We start from the raw sequence: 6,000 nt of genomic DNA on the forward strand, positions 1-6,000 counted from the left end.
GCCAACGGGAATCGCCAACTCAGAATATCTGTCTCGGGAGCCTTGCAAGCGCCGTCCAAAGCCGTGCCATCTTTGCTGCCTTCACAAATGAACATATTATGTGCCTCCAACTTGTGCCCTCTTAGATTTCATCTTCGGCGACACTTGCTCAGGGACTGAGCCAAAAACAATGGAATCCGAAGCACCAAAAATAACTCTTCCATCCAAACATCGCTTTTACGGCCACCCTTTTGTATCATGGATTCCGCCAACCGCAGCTTGAAAATATTTGTATAATTCCCAAAACAAACCCTGATTTTGCCGTTTTATATAAGGGAGGCTCCTTTCCCACACCATTGTATATAAGGGAGGTTGGGCAACCATGGAATTTGGCATTCAGAGGGGACCCTGCAATTAAATGTTAGTGAATTTTTTTCCATGTCAGGAGTGACTTAAGGTATTATTATTATTGTTGTTGTTGTTGTTGTTGTTGTCAGGAGTGACTTGAGAAACTGCAAGTCGCTTCTGGTGTGCGAGAATTGGCCATCTATGGAAGTCAAATGGGTCCTAATGGGCTGTAAGCCGCCCCGAGTCCCCTTCGGGGGAGATGGAGGTGGGATAGAAATAAACTTATTATTATTATTGTTGTTATTATTATTCTTAAATTGCATTCATTCTGCAGTGTAAATACACCTTTCATGTGTGTATTCTTCATCTTCAGAGAGCAGAGGTATTATTATTATTATTATTATTGTATGACACAGAAAACAAGACAGATATGCTGGATTTCGTTTCACAAAATCACAAGTCAAACACTTCCCAAGTGTCTAGGACTGTGTGAAATGTTCGACTTGTGATTTTGTGAAACGAAATCCAGCATATCTATCTTGTTTGCTGCGTCATACAATAATAATAATAATAATAATAATACCTCTGATGATGATGATGATGATGATTGTCAGGAGTGACTTGAGAAACTACAAGTCGCTTCTGCTGTGAGAGAATTGGCCATCTGCAAGGACGTTGCCCGGGGGGACATTGCCCGGATGTTTTGATGCTTTTACCTTCCTTGTGGGAGGCTTCTCTCATGTCCCTGCATAGGGAGCTGGAGCTGACAGAGGGAGCTCATCCACGCTCTCCCCAGGTTGGATTCAAACCTGCAACCTTCAAGTCAGCAACCCAACCTTCAAGTCACCAGTCCTGTCGGCACAAGGCTACCAAGGGCTCATTGTATGTATCTTTAGCAGGGCTTTGGGGAAATAATTTTTTTCTGTGCTACAATTCCCAGAAACCTTTCGCTCTGGACTGGATTTATGACGTCTTTATAGTTTTCAGGCACCCTGTTCTGTGGGTCTTGGCTGTAATACTTTTCTGGTGCCATATACAGTACAGTCTCACTTATCCAAGATAAACAGGCCAGCAGAACGTTGGATAAGCGAATATGTTGGAAAATAAGGAGGGATTAAGGAAAAGCCTATTAAACATCAAATTAGGTTATGATTTTACAAATTAAGCACCAAAACATCATGTTTTACAACAAATTTGACAGAAAAAGCAGTTCAATACGTAGTAATGTTATGTTGTAATTACTGTATTTACGAATTTAGCAGCAAAATATCACGATGTATTGAAAACATTGACTACAAAAATGCGTTGGATAATCCAGAATGTTGGATAAGCGAGTGTTGGATAAGTGAGACTCTACTGTATATATATATCATTCTATTATTATTCTGTTATTATTGTAGTATATTATCATATTATTACCATTATATTATTATTATTCATTATTCATGACTACATTGAAACTAGAATAGAGAGAAATCAGCGTGGAAACTGCAAGAGCTACCATTGATTGTTATCCATGGAAATAATGGGAGTAAATAGTTTTGGATTTCTTAAATACAGTTACAGTAGAGTCTCACTTATCCAACACTTGCTTATCCAACGTTCTGGATTATCCAACGCATTTTTGTAGTCAATGTTTTCAATATATCGTGATATTTTGGTACTAAATTCGTAAATACAGTAATTACTACATAGTATTACTGCTTATTGAATTACCTTTTCTGTCAAATTTGTTGTATAACATAATGTTTTGGTGCTTAATTAGTAAAATCATAACCTAATTTGATGTGTAATAGGGTTTTCCTTAATCCCTCCTTATTATCCAAAATATTCACTTATCCAACGTTCTGCCGGCCCGTTTATGTTGGATAAGTGAGACTATATATATATATATATATATATATATATATATATATATATATATATATCATTCTATTATTATTTTGTTATTATTATAGTATATTATCATATTATTACCATTATATTATTATTATATTATTCATGACTACATTGAAACTACAATAGAGAGAAATCAGCTTGGAAACTGCAAGAGGTACCATTGATTGTTGTCCATGGAAATAACAGCAGTAAATAGTTTTGGATTTCTTAAATACAGCTACAGTAGAGTCTCACTTATCCAACGTTCTGGATTATCCAACGCATTTTTGTAGTCAATGTTTTCAATATATCGTGATATTTCGGTGCCAAATTCGTAAATACAGTCATTACTGCATATTGAACTACTTTTTCTGTCAAATGTTTTTGATTATAGTTTTTGATGGATTAAATACAGTTATAGATTACAATTGTACATTTTTGTTATTTAAACTATACATATTGCGAAATTATGGTTTTGGTTTTTTTTTTGGTGAATTTTGACACACCACCCAAGTCATGCTAGGTTTTTTTTTGGGGTGAATTTTGACACACCAAGCGCAAAAAGGTTGCCCATCATTGTTCTAAATGCTCAAGGTTCTACCCTGTTTCCCTGAAAATAAGACATCCCCAAAAAATAAGACCTAGCAGAGGTTTTGCTGAATTGCTAAATATAAGGCCTCCCCCAAAAGTAAGACCTAGCAAAGTTTTTGTTTGGAAGCATGCCCGGTGCCCGCCAAACAAAACACCAGAACTTGCAGGATCGGTAAATGTACATACCAGTTGTACATGGAAATAATGGTAATAATATATTAAAATGTTATATTATTTATATTTATACAGTAGTAACAAGAAATTCTTGACAGGAGTCATCGTTTGTCTAGTTTGGTTATGTTGGTTTGTGATGACAACGACTGTACAGTATAGAATAAATGTTCATGTTTTTGTTCAACAATAAATGTGAATTCTTCTTCATGGAAAAATAAGACATCCCCTAAAAATAAGACCTAGCAGAGGTTTTGCTGAATTGCTAAATATAAGGCCTCCCCCAAAAGTAAGACCTAGCAAAGTTTTTGTTTGGAAGCATGCCCGGTGCCCGCCAAACAAAACACCAGAACTTGCAGGATCGGTAAATGTACATACCAGTTGTACATGGAAATAATGGTAATAATATATTAAAATGTTATATTATTTATATTTATACAGTAGTAACAAGAAATTCTTGACAGGAGTCATAGTTTGTCTAGTTTGGTTATGTTGGTTTTTGATGACAACGACTGTACAGTATATAATAAATGTTCATTTTTTTGTTCAACAATAAATGTGAATTCTTCTTCATGGAAAAATAAGACATCCCCTAAAAATAAGACCTAGCACATCTTTGGGAGCAAAAAATAATATAAGACACTGTCTTATTTTCGGGGAAACACGGTACTCATTGCAATGTCAGAAGTTTCAGGGTCGATGGAAAATTCATGGAAGCCACAAGTTTGTGTTGTTTCCCGAAGTTCCTGAGTTGTTCCTCCTGGCAATGAATGGGTTGCCGTTGCCTGGGACTTGGAAGCCTGTAATTAGGCTGTCAGTCTCGGCTCTTTCCTTGGCACCCGTCCCTGGGGTTTATGTAACAGGTATAATTGTTTAATACTCGCTTGAGAATAAACAGAAACACACACACACACACACATATTAATTCCTCTTGCCTTGTCAACACTCCCCGAAGGAACATATCAGGGCGGAACTGTCCCCGCGTGAATCACGGCATAAGGCAGCTGTCTCGGCACATGGGAAAGGCGTGTGCAGAGGACGGAGAAGTTGCAAACATGGGCAAAGTTGGGCTCTCTTTCCAGGGGTTTTGGACTGCAACTCCCACCATTCCTAACAGCCTCAGGCCCTTTCCTTTTGCCCCTCAGCCGCTTAAGCGGCTGAGGGGCAAAAGGAAGGGGCCTGAGGCTGTTAGGAATGGTGGGAGTTGCAGTCCAAAACCCCTGGAAAGAGTGCCCAACTTTGCCCATGTCTGGTCTGCACTGATCTGGAAACGCCGACACGATATGAGGATGTAAAGATCGAACTGCAAAGACTCTGGCACAAGCCAGTCAACGGTGGTGCCAACGGTGATCGGCACACTGGGTGCAGGGCTTCCAGACCTGCACTTAAACACAATCGGTGATGACAAAATCACCACCTGCCAGCTGCAAAAGGCCACCCTACTTGGATCGGCACGCATTATTTGCTGGTATATCACGTATCTTTTTATACTGTGAATTCTGTCTATGTCGTTGTTTATTTTGTTCAATTGTGTTGCTCGGGCTTCTACCCCATGTAAGCCGCCCGAGTCCCTGTGCAGAGATGGTGGAGGGGTATAAATAAAGCATTATTATTATTATTATTATTATTATTATTATTATTATTATTATTGTCCTAGACACGTCCAACATGTGATTGAGTCCCCACAGAGAGATGGTGGCAGGGTATAAATTTATTATTATTATTATTATTATTATTATTATTATTATTATTATTATTATTGTCCTAGACATGTCCAACATGTGATTGAGTCCCCACAGAGAGATGGTGGCAGGGTATAAATAAATTATTATTATTATTATTATTATTATTATTATTATTATTATTATTGTCCTAGACATGTCCAACATGTGATTGAGTCCCCACAGAGAGATGGTGGCAGGGTATAAATAAATTATTATTATTATTATTATTATATTATCCGACGTGTGATCAAGTCCCCGTGGCAGGGTATAAATAAAGCATTATTATTATTATTATTATTATTATTATTATTATTATTATTATTATTATAGTCCTAGACACTTGGGAAGTGTCCGATGTGTGATCGACTCCCCTGGCAGGGTATAAATAAAGCATTATTATTATTATTATTATTATTATTATTATTATTGTTATTATTATCATTATGATTATTATTATTGTCCTAGACACTTTGGGAAGTGTCTAACGTGTGATCGAGTCCCCGCAGAGAGATGGTGGTGGGGTATAAATAAAGCATTATTATTATTATTATTATTATTATTATTATTATTATTATTATCATTATTATTGTCCTAGACACTTTGGGAAGTGTCTAACGTGTGATCGAGTCCCCGCAGAGAGATGGTGGTGGGGTATAAATAAAGCATCATTATTATTATTATTATTATTATTATTATTATTATTATTATTATTATCGAGTCCCCGCAGGGAGATGGTGGCGGGGTATAAATAAAGCATTATTATTATTATTATTATTATTATTATTATTATTATTATTATTGTCCTAGACACTTGGGAAGTGTCCGAAGTGTGATCGAGTCCCCACAGAGAGATGGTGGTGGGGTATAAATAAAGCATTATTATTATTATTATTATTATCATTATTGTCCTAGACACTTTGGGAAGTGTCTAACGTGTGATGGAGTCCCCGCAGAGAGATGGTAGTGGGATATAAATAAAGCATTATTATTATTATTATTATTATTATTATTATTATTATTATTATTATTATTATTATTGTCCTAGACACTTGGGAAGTGTCCGATGTGTGATCGAGTCCTCGCGGGGAGATGGTAGTGGGATATAAATAAATTATTATTATTATTATTATTATTATTATTATTATTATTATTATTATTATTATAGTCCTAGACTATAGACACTTGGGAAGTGTCCGACGTGTGATCTAATACAAGAGCCAGCGCAGTGATCCTGTTTGCTGTGTACTTATCTTATTGTGTGTCAAATATTAATAATAACCACCACAATAATAATAGTCTCCAAAGCAAA

The 6,000-nt window shown here is 36.3% G+C and overlaps 1 protein-coding gene across 5 annotated transcripts in view; it reads right to left on the minus strand.

Moving 5' to 3' along the window:
• usp2 (ubiquitin specific peptidase 2) overlaps nucleotides 1-6,000 on the minus strand; it is an 88,550-nt gene that overhangs the window by 50,124 nt on the left and 32,426 nt on the right. The gene's annotated exons all lie outside the window — the stretch shown is intronic.

Source organism: Anolis carolinensis, unplaced genomic scaffold, assembly GCF_035594765.1.
Source record: "Anolis carolinensis isolate JA03-04 unplaced genomic scaffold, rAnoCar3.1.pri scaffold_8, whole genome shotgun sequence".
Taxonomy (NCBI): Eukaryota; Metazoa; Chordata; class Lepidosauria; order Squamata; family Dactyloidae; genus Anolis; species Anolis carolinensis.